We start from the raw sequence: 12,286 nt of genomic DNA on the forward strand, positions 1-12,286 counted from the left end.
TTTGAATGTACTTGAATTGTGATTACTAATTGGCCTTTTATAATGCTCATTAGAACAGTCTTTTACTCATGGGTTTTATCTTGGTCTCTGTCTGTAGATGTGTGTGATTTTGTTGTCTGTTCTGTTGACCTGTTTTTATTCTGCCTATGTCTGTAAAGCACTTTGGTCAGCTCATGTTGTTTTAAATGTGCTATAGAAATAAATTTGACTTGACTTGACTTGACACAAACAGTGGTCTCCTGGATGAAAGCCTTGTGTTTTTTGCAACAACCTGACACATCTCCTGCATCGAGAAAACATAAACAGGAAAAATCATTCCTTTAAGTGCATTTTTTATCCTTATATAATAATAATAATAATAATAATAATAATAATAATAATAATAATACTCAGCTCATCCTTATGTCAGTCACTCACCATCAGTCACATGTGAGAACCAATCCTGAAGAGAATGTGACATGTTGTGTAGCCTAGCTAAGAAAAAACATATCTTAACTACGGCTCTACCTCCATACTTTTTAATGGTAATAATTATTGTATTGCAAAGCCATGGTGAAAAAAGCCTAGAAGAGAAACACAGAAGAGCTGGATATTTACATTTTGACATGAAAAACACAGAAAGTCCTCTCACCTCAATGTCAAGTGTCTTACTCCTGAAATGACCCTGTAGGTGACCTCTGACCCTAACTCTGAAAATGTCAGTACCAACATATTATAACAGCGCCCTCTAGAGAGTGAGATCTAATGCATGTGGCAACCAACTCATGTGACAACCAACCCCATTCTCACTGCAATGAGCTAAGACAAATTTCTAAAATAAACCGAAGGCCTCTCTAGTGGGTCACAGTTGTGTTTTGATGAACCATATGTGTTTTTTTTGCTCTGCCTTTCAACCCCACCTAATTTTCTCCCACTCCCATCATTCCTGCTGTCTCTGTAGATTTAACATGTGTGTGCAGGGCAGGCTGCCTGTCTGGCTTAGCATAATAAGATCCTCCGCTGCACAATAGTCCAACAACACGCATAATGAGAGGAGAGGGGAAAATAAAGATGAAGAAGAGTCGTTCCTCAGGGGAAGTGAGGCGTCAGCGAGATTTCATGAGGCCCATTCAGACTGATGATGAGTCAAAAGAAAAACAGAATTCCTCAGATTTAAAAAAAAGCTAAAAAAGTGCAGAGCTGAGGAGCTGCTCGTCCAACTCAAAACACTTGGATGATGTCTAATGATAAGTCACTGGATATAATGTATTATCATGGCATTGTTTCAATTCAGGTTCTGCTCCGCCAAGTTGGTCTCTGTCATGGAAACTTGTAATTACAGCGGATCAGAACAGAAACATCGTGGAAACTGCAGCGTCAGAGCTTTTTATGGCTGCTTGGCTGAACTTGAGGCTCGGTTTCGTTTATCATGCTCTATGTGTCCTGGAATCATCTGTGCTTTCATGTGCTCGTGCAGCAGAGCGTGAACGGAGTCTGGATCACATGAAGGACCCGTTCTAGGAGTCCAGATAGTCGGTTCAGGAACTACAGGGTGTAACTGAACTGATGTCCTTGTCATTTTTCTGGGAATTTGGGGATTTTCGCAACCTGGGAGGAGTTTATTATTTAAAACTTACACATGATGGGGTTGTTATTGACTTATTCAAATATTGTAAGACTTAAAGGGACTTTATGTAACAGGTTGTAACCTAACCTAAAAAAAGAGACCTTCCTTTTCCTCTATCAGCCCTGTAGACTGCTTTTAATGTGAAGAACCCGGGCCCTTTTTTCCAGGAAAATGCAGCGGATGTGACGTCATGCGCGCTCACCAGTGCCTTTAATTTCAGCTCCATCTATAGAGCTAACAGTGTGCAATGATAGCTAAAGTTCTGTTAGAAATGGAGTCCGCTAATGCCAACAAATGGCCAGCCCCCACCACAACTCAGACTCCAACACAAACTCCACAGAAGCACAAAACAAACAAAGTTATATCTAGTGAAGCCCATCTTGCAAAACAGGAATGTGACCGACGTCGGCCGAAAACTAGTGTTGTGGGAGTGGCGTAGGTCATTTTGATGAAAAGCAGAGCCAGTGCAAAGAGTGTGTGTGCACGTGGGTGGGCAAGTGAGTGTTGAAGCAAGAGAGAGAGAGAGCGGCAGCGAGTGTGTGAGAAAACAAGCGAGCAGCGGAGCAGTAGACGGAGTCAGTTTAGCTTTGAGAATATAAAGTGAATGTTCAGTGGAAGTTGCAGTGTGTGCAGAAATAAATGCTGCAGCTCCTCAAGACCAACAGAGGTTTCCCGTGTCCTGTTTCCCGGCGGCTGAGTGAATTGACGGGGGTTAACTCCGGAGTGAGTAACGTTATCGACTCCGGCCCGGGAGACCAAAACTACGGTGTCTCCCCTGTTCCTTCTGACCACAGTCGGGAGGCTGAAGCAGGAAAAGTTAACACTAGTATCAACATCGGCCAGGCCTTCGTTTGGTAAGCTAACATTACTGCTTAGCATGTGGAATATAGTGATATTGTGCTTTTAGCTGGTTAATGTTGCTAACGTTAATCAACATAATGCCTGTCAATCACGTTCGATCTCGTGTGTGTCAGTAGTGCGCGCGCGGGCAACAGGACGCTGACTGTTGTTAACGGCCACAGGTTTTACTGTTAACAAGCAATTTCTGATTCTTACAGAGAGTCCCTTTAATGCATTTACATTTGACCACTTTTAGTAAGAAACATGAATAAAGTTCCGAAGTTCAAGTTCAATCAAGTTTGATTAAATCAGAACAAACTTGTAATTTGGTTACAATCTCCCTCCATATACAATCACTTTTATCATCCTGTGACTTAAATTTCCTACGTAGGTCACATGACAACAACTAAACCATCACCTTGACAACTTAGCAACATCATCTCAGGAAGGCCATAAGATGTGGTTGAAAGCTTGAGAAACAAAATGAAAGAAAAGTTGTGTATTGATTTTTTTTTTTTTGTCATTCAAATTTGATTTAAATATTTGTTTATTTAAGAAAAACTGAAAGACTGGAACAATGGCCGTGTCATATTTTTGAATGTTACTGTAAGACCGTTGCATTAAATCCAAAATGCTTTCACACGTTACTTCTCAGAGAGTTTGGTGTTCGTTCGACCTCCTCCCTATGGATGTGTCTGTATAATAACATCAAATGTAAGATGGAAACTTGATGTTGTTCTTCTTTGGAAGACCGTCTCAAGAGAACAATAGTTTAGTTTATTAAGAGGCCGCCAGGTCAGACAATAGAGCAGTGTCATGGAGTACAAGAAATGGCCTGTTGAACTTATGCTGTGAATTTAGAATTCTGTGAGATTATTAAAGATTGAATTGAATATTGAAGTTGTTCTCCCCTGTACCTTTGAATGGCAGCCTGGTTTGTATTTTGGATAAAAAGTGGCAGCCTTAAGGCCTGAGGGGCGTAACGAATAAATGACACAAAATACTCGCCTTCAAATATGTCTAGACTCTCGGGTTTATTGTAAAATGTAAGAACGAAAGAAGAGGGTCTGGTCTGCGCTGCCCTTGTCAAGGTTAAAAGGAGTAATAAAGTTTGCCGTACTGGTCCGGACTACGGAGCCTCTGTGTTGTTGTTTCCTAAATATAAGAGCAACTCAACCCGTTCTGCATGTGATTGGTTGATGCCTTTATTTGCGGTGCAAAAGCTCAGAAAAAAACAACCTTGTTCTGAAAAAATGAGGTTTTCGCTGCATAATATTCACATTGTGTGTGAAAGTATTCATGACAAAACAACTGTTCGAAAAAATATATTGACGTGCGAATTAATCGCACGAAAAAAAACCCCACTCCAGGTATAGGTGTATGTTAATCACACTCTCCATTAATTCCACAACATGAGTCTCTAACATTGACCATGCCCACAAACATACATGTGCTCAGTAAATATATTTCAACTTAGATCTCAATCAGCCCTAAATCCAGCCAAGGCTCACAGCTCAGAATTTATGAGTACAGATACAGAAGTTGTGTCTGTAAAAAAGCTCTCCAATATCTAATTAAAGTTATTACCATTACTGGAACTAGAAAAACAAAGAAACAGAGCGGCGTCGTAGCAGCCAGCTGTCTCAGAAACCTATTTCTCCGCGGTGACTCACTCTCGCTAATCAGGTATTAGTTTAAACGCCATTGTGAAATGAGGACAATGCAAACATTTCCTCTCGGCGTGGAGCCCATCAGGCGCCTGCCACTTACACTAAATGGATAATTGAGAAAAAAATAAACTGTGGGGTCCACTTGCTGCAGGCCAACTAGATCTGCAAGTTAGTGTGTGTGTGTGTGTGTGTGTGAGGGAGAGAGCTCGGCCTTTGGTTTGCTCAGTGTGTGTGTGTGTGTGTGTGTGTGAATGAAAATGAGTTGGAGGGGCGAGCGCGTGCACAGCCACCAGTGGAGGAAAATTGAAGGCAGATTTTCCAACGGCAGGCGTTGGCTCCAAATTGCTCCTTTTGGACGGGGAATTTGCTCTGGCACGAGATGTGACAATGATATTCATTTCAGAGCTCACCCCCATTTATACTGAGCTGAACACACACTCACACACACACACACACACACACAGGCCCCAGCTGAACCAAAACTATTACAGAAAACTCAAACTGCCTTCAAAGGAGAAAGAGAAACATTCCTCATAGCCTCAAGTTTAGGCGCTGATCAAAAGGCACATAAACTGTATCCCTCTCTTATACTCTCTCACACACACACACACGCACACACACACACATTTCTGTATCCCGTGTTCGGTCGTCCACATGCATGCCCAGACCTGCAACATGTGCCCACAGTCGGCTGATTTGATCCAAGCACAGTGTCGTGTTTCTCCAAATAATCATCTCCAACTGGCCAGCATGGAGCCCATTAGAGAAACCTCCACTACAGATGGAGTTTGTAGTTTCCTCCTCTCGGCCTCAGACAGTCTGCAGCACAGAGGAACATGGGGGAAAAATAAAGAGATAGAGACACAGGAATCATTTCATTACAGAAAAGAACTCCAGTTTCTCTCTCAGACTCTAAATTAATATGCAATATTTGTATTATAATTAGAACTGGTTGGCAAAGGCTGGTAAAGTTAACAAGATAATAACGTGTTAATGCAAATTTGTTTTAACGCCAGTAATTTCTTTAACACATTAACGCAACTTGCGATTTTTAGGTTGTAGCGGCCTCAGTTTTAAACTTAAGGAATCCACTGGTATCAACTATGTACTAGCTTGTTGCAAAGAAGGTTAAATAACGCTCCAAACTTACGCTAAATTTTGGTGAGGAAAAATTGGCATGGCCATTTTCAAAGGGGTCCCTTGACCTCTGACCTCAAGATATGTGAATGTAAATGGGTTCAATGGGTACCCACGAGTCTCCCCTTTACAGACATGCCCAATTTATGATAATCACATGCAGTTTGGGGCAAGTCATAGTCAAGTCAGCACACTGACACACTGACAGCTGTTGTTGCCTGTTGGGCTGCAGTTTGCCATGTTATGATTTGAGCATTTTTTTTATGCTAAATGCAGTACCTGTGAGGGTTTCTGGACAATATTTGTCATTGTTTTGTGTTGTTAATTGATTTCCAATAATAAATATATACATACATTTGCATAAAGCAAGTATATGTGCCCACTCCCATGTTGATAAGAGTATTAAGTACTTGACAAATCTCCCTTTAAGGTACATTTTGAACAGATAAAAAATGTGCGATTAATTTGCAATTAATCGTGATTAACTATTGACAATCATGCAATTAATCGCAATTAAATATTTGATTTAATTTTTAATTTCTATTGACAGCCCTAATTATAATCCTTCAAATTTTTATTATTTTTTAGTTAGTGTGTGTCTGTTCTTCCTTGACAGAAACTTCTGATTTTAAACAATTTAACTCAGATCACTACTTGATAACTAATAATAATCAAACCTGAATACTTTTTTTGTGCTGACTGTAATGTGTGTGTAGCACCAAGAATTGGAAATTGTCCTTAAATTCTTGTTCAGATTTGTAGTTCACTTTTTGTTTAATCAGATATGTACTGATTAAAATCATAATTTTACAATTTTCTACTGTAAGTTTGAGAAGTTTGGCTTTTTCTCTGGAATAGATAAGGAGTTTTGTAGGAAAACATGTTTATATTCCTCAAAGTAAGGTAGGGTAAGGTAAAAGTAATGTTTTGATATTTGCACAGAAACTCAGTGATCAAATAAGCACTAATATTGAACATATCTTTACAAAAAAATGCCTTCTTATTTCAAGAAAATAAGGTGTTTAGGAAGCATTTATAGACAGAAATTACTTGACAAGATTAGTTTGTCATTATATAGATTAGTTGAGGAATACTTGATCAGTTTTCTGACACCTTCCTCTTCTCCTGGTGGTCAGCATCTTCTCCTGACCTGCAGCTGTGTGGACCATCAGTGTCCAGCAGAGGGAGTAAGACATCTGATAATCTGTAGAAAGGTTACACATGGACACTACTGCCATCAGCTTTACTGTCCTGGATGAGTGAATGTCACATTTGTCACTTTGTAACAAAAATCTGATATTGGTTATATTTTCTAACAAAACTTAAACCTGCAGTAGGCAGAATTGTTTTGGCATCAGAAATTCCACAATAACCTTTCAGCATATTGTAATTCAAGTGTTCTGAGAGAAAACTAGACTTCTGCACCTCCTAATGGCTCTGTTTACAGGCTTTAAAAATGTAGCCTCTGACGGGAGACTTTGACCAATCACAGGTCATTTCAGAGAGAGCGTTCCTATTGGCTCCTATTCAACGAAGGCAGCTGTACATCACTTGCGAATTCCGATCAAACGGTCAAACTAGGCAGCACTGATCAAATATGAATCAATATTCTGTTACTGTAATGCCTATTTTTCAAATGTTTTCAGAAACATCTTGTAGTGTACTGTTTAGCTGTAAAATGAGAAAATTTGGGACCCATCCGCCATGTTGAGATCAGTTAAGGAAATACCAAGCAGCGCCCACCAGCCGAAGCAAGCTTTCTCATTTTACAGCTAAACAGTACACTACAAGATGTTTCTGAAAACATTTGAGGTGAGAAATAGTCATTACAGTTACATAATATTGATTCATATTTGATCAGCGCTGCCTAGTTTGACCGTTTGATCGGAGTTTGCGAGTGATTGACAGCTGCTCAGAGACGGCAAGGCTCCAGCTCGGCTCTGATTGGTTGTTTACCTCCGGTCTGTGAAATCTTGCAGATGTCATTAGGAGCACCGGAGGACACAGAGGCACATGATTTTTTTCAGATTACCTGTCTCATGCACTACTGTCAGGATATAGTGACCGTTTTATAAAAATGCTTTTTTTGAAATCATATTTGCTCCAACTTGCCTACTGCTGCTCTAACTTATTTTTAGCCTGGCAGTTGGAGTTGGAGCCGGTGGAGTGGATGGATTTGCAGCTCTGACCCTCACTTCATGTCTTTAAAGTGAGCAGAGGTTTGGACAGTGTATCACACACTCAACACCAACTGACAGGTACATACGATCGTGGGCACTCAGCAGGCTCTGCTTCTAATCTGATAACGCTGTCTTTTGAAGCATTTTACTTTGTTGTGTCGATCGTGAAAGAGACGTTGTTAAAGGAACAAAACCCAAACGCACTGTAAGGCCTGTAGGAGGAATAATGCAATATTCCCTGTGGTCAGTAAATATCTGTGCCTCTGAGACGTCTTACATATTTCCCAGGTCATACATACAGTCTATGGGGTCATACACGTGTTCGGCTGCAAGAGGCCGGACTTCCTGTAAAGGGATCGAGAAAAGTCCTCCAAATACTTAAAATAGTTCATGTGCCATGAGGGAATATGAACTCTGGCGATGATTATATATAGTGACGATTTCTCGGAGCTCACGTCATGTCACTCACCATAATTGTTGTTTTGGTTGTTGCCCTGCTGGACCTCAGCAGGGCCGAGAGAATTAAAATGCTAATTCATCCAGGACCAGAACGCTCACAACAGCCATTTAAATCGAGCCAGAAGCTTTTATCACACCATAATTAGGTTACTTCCAGGACAGGACTAAAACTATCTTTGTCACTGTGTTACACGCCGCATGGGAAAATACAGCATGTGACATTTAAAGGTTTGTACTGTCCTGTACTTTTGATTCTGAAACGTTCTGTCATGTGGAGTGAAATGGAGAAACGGCTTTAAAGCTTTCATCTGATCACAAGTTTCACCATCATTTCTCTCAGTTATGATACAATTGTACTCACCAAAGTAATAGCTAAGATCTGGGAACATGGCAACATCACTAAAAAGAGATCTGGCAGGTCAAGAAACACAGAAACAAACGATGAAATTATGACCCAAACCGTCTGTTTGAGACACTTCCTGCTTCACCTTTAACCTACCGTATTAACTGTAGTTGTGTGCACACAGTTCTCCTGTGCAATGAGGGATTATTAGCAACATTTCAGATGCACTCACTTCCCAATTTACCTCCACATGAAGTGAACAGTTGGCTTATTTACAACCTGTCTGATCATCTGACTGCTTTATTCTTGACCTGTCGGATTTCTTTTTTCAGTGATTTCATCGGATTCTAAGATCTCAGAAATGAACTTGGTCTGCAGTGTTACCATAACTGATACAAATGATGCCCAAAACTACGAAAATAAGACCCATGTTGTAATAAACCAGAATCATCCTTTCCTACCAAGCAGTCTCAGTTGGCTGAACTTGTTGCAACCCTAATAGAGACATGAGACAATGACAATTTTTAAAAGTTAATTATTACAATATCTGCATATGGCAACCTTGTGATGGTTAAATTAAAAACATCATAACAACATAAAAAAAAAATGTTTGAGTCAGCCAAAGCACGCAAACTCCACTCTCCTCGCATAAAAGTCTGCTCACTGCATGTCCATCCACGACCCGTAAGGGTTCAGTAGAGAAACCAACTAGTTTGTGCGAAATATCGTCCAACCACGTCTAAAGTCAAAGTGTTTCCACCTGGTCTGAATGTTCTCACTGGAGGGCGGAGTCAAAAAGACTGCCATCATTGATCTCTCTCTGAGAGACTCTGGGACTTTGTAGATTCAATGGCATGAATCGCACAAATGGGGAAAATGGAGCACACAACGCTAGTGTTGCTTCCCACATATAGTGACAGAAATAGCTGTGTGAAGAATGAAAATAAGAGAGAGAGAGAGAGAGAGAGAGAAGTTCAAACCTACTCTCACCTCCACACACCTGGACAATGATAATCTGAAGTGGGTGTGACTGTTTGACTGTCTGTTTAGGAAAGTAACATAAATTGTTGTACAGAGTCCACTAAGTTCTAAAGTCCGATGGGGTTTTTTCAGACGCAGTTAGACAATCAGACAATCACTTTGTTTAAAGCAATGACAGCAGCCGCTAGTGACCGTGGTAATTATGACAGGAGCAGAAGTGGAAGTCAAACGCTGTAGTATAGACGGCATGATCAAGGCCCCGAAAATTTGAAACATAGTTATTTTAAGCCGAAACACAACGTTTTTCCCTAAACCTAAAAAGTGTTTTTGTTGCCTAAACCTAAAGAAGCCTTTTTGTTTGTGTTCAAAACGAAATGTTTCATTCAGTTTTACAACGTGTTGCTTTTAAGTTTTGTTTTCACTTTCGCAACGTAGTAGGCGTAGTAGGCCTCTACTGACCCACATCTATGGTGCTTATGGCAACCGATAACGCCTATTTAATGGCCTGATAACAGTGAGGGATTCTGGGCTGTTTTCTCGCCCTTACTATGAAAATAAGGCTCGGAGTTATCCTTTAAAGTTTACAGGAGTATTTAATGAGTTTTGAGGCCATTATGAAATGTATACTTTTAAAAATAGTCCATGCTAATCAGAAAAAGTAACCATTTTTAATGGGAAAAAGCAGCCAGATTTTTTCACTTACTGAGGAAAAGAAACAATCGCTCGTTGGCGATGGGAGTACAGTACATATGGTCATCAGCATTAACCTTGAGATGGCAGCTTGAAGCTAATTATGTTTCCTTTACAATCCAACTGAGGGTGTACTCGAGCCTGCATCTGTGTTTATGAAAAGTGCGTAATAATAGTGACTTAATCACACAAACAGTGCAACCTCTCAGTCAACTTGACTTTGCGTGGAAACTCCACATCTCGGGGAAATTCTTTTGGTTGTTCACCCAAACCACACACTGTTAACAGCTGTGCAGTATTTCACTCAGGCTGCTCCGAGATTTTCTCTCTTTCTTTTCTTTTTTTTTTTTTTTTCTTGTGCCGAACTCTTTTCCAAAACCACTCATTAATAAAGTATTTGTGATCATGTGGCACTGACAGCAGGACAAAGATCACTGCGAGGGAGAAAGCCAACGTTAAGAAGAAAAGAAACAAAGAGGAGAAAAGAGGAGAGAAAAAAAAGGTGGATGTTTTAAGGGGAGAAGGGTTAAGAAACGCTCTCTCTTTCCCGCTCTCTTGCACATACACACTCTGCACGCAGACTCCCCGCCCCTCCCTCGCTCTTACTGTCTCCTCTGTAATGAGCTCCAGATGTGTTGCTGAGGATGGGGGTGGGTGGGTGAGGGCGAGGGAGGGGGGAGGAGGAGGAGGAGAAGGAGAAGGAGCGGCGGTGGGGGAGCTGCCTTGTATGTCATGTGCTCAGGCGAGGAGAGACGCTGTCCGAGGGGACGCTGTCAGCCCTGATGGAGTGGCTGGCCGGGGCCTAGGGGCGAATAGGGGGGGAGGAGGGAGAGAAAGAGGAGGAGGAGGGCGAAGGGTTGGGGGGTGGGGGGGTCAAAAAGATCTCCACATCTGGAATCACTTCAGGTCAGCCCAGGCCCTGGCCGTGAAAGGTGAGACCGGGCGCCTGGCAGGGGAGAGGGGGACAGGGGTCTGACACTGGACATACCACAGTCAGGGATCAGTGATCAGGAAAACAACCAACGGCAGAAAATAAAAAACGGCTGGGAAGAAAACAGAAATATCCCGTTTTTTAATGTGGCATACGAGTCAGGAAAAACCCATCACCTCTTTATTACGACTAACCCTCACTCAGCTCAACACACAACAAGTGGAGGAAGTCCCTTAAATCCTTTACTCAATTAAAAATGCTCCAATAGGTAGAAAGTCCTACACTCAAAATAAATTTGTAGCCGTAAAACCTCCCATATTTGGAGATAATGAAATGATGTCACTCCCCAAATTTTCATGATTTCATGGGGAATTTCCTGCTTTCAGATCAGATGAAGGATTACACGCCAAAGACCTCATTCCCTCTAAAACTCTTTGCAAAAAGTCAAAAAACGTACTTGCATCAAGCAACAACAAGGCCGTTTCTGGGAGTTTACAAAAGATTGTTACAAATATTACAATATATATATAATATTGAAAAATTACAATAAAAAGTCTTCAAAAAGTAAATACTCCTGCATCTCAGAGTTGTACTGAAGTAAGAGTACTAGAAAAATAAAACGAAAGAGGAGGCTGAAACACTGAATAACTGGTGATGGATGCCAAAGAACAGCATTTAACTTTAGGCAGCAAGCAACAGCGGTGACACAATATAGCAAGATAAAAGTTTCCTGAAATAACTGAAAATTAACAGGTTCCCCTTTATGCCGAATTTAACAGAAAACTGTAAGAATTTAAAATATGTTGTAGATAAAGTTTCATAATGTATATAATGTTTGCCATCGTCAAAGCAAAATTAAACTTTTAACTTTTTGAAGGGAGTTTGGTGCACTTTCCTTGGGTATTTCTGAGTTGTAAACAATAAAAATCTCCAAAATATATTTCCAGACTCTGTGCTCGTGTGACCGTACCTATTGAGCACCTTTTACTCAAAAAATCAAAACTCTATACCACATCAGCTGCAGTTTCATTCAACACTATACTTTTATGGCCCCGTGCGTGCGCCGTATGAGGACGAGTGTCGACATGTGTTTGTTGACGGCGAAGGTTATGAGGGGCCAAGGAGAAGAAACACCTTGTATGACAGCCGCGGAGTTAAACGAGGCCCAGGGGCCCTCCATATTGAGGAGAGGATTTCCCTGCTCATGAATATCCTGTTTTTTAAGATTTCAGGTTGCGGTAATCAGGAGAAAAGAAAACACACAAAGCAGGAACAGCTTGAGGTTTTTTCTGGGAAGGAGAATCTGTTCTCAAGTTGTAAATCTCCCTTTTATGGGGCACGCACAAGGTCCAAGATCAGTTTGCTTTCCAAATGGTCTCAACTATAAATGTATTTATTTCTTACACTTTCTGAAGCTTGCTTTCTATCTTCCAACCATAAAGATTCACT

This window comes from Sebastes umbrosus, chromosome 5 (genome assembly GCF_015220745.1).
Source record: "Sebastes umbrosus isolate fSebUmb1 chromosome 5, fSebUmb1.pri, whole genome shotgun sequence".
Taxonomy (NCBI): Eukaryota; Metazoa; Chordata; class Actinopteri; order Perciformes; family Sebastidae; genus Sebastes; species Sebastes umbrosus.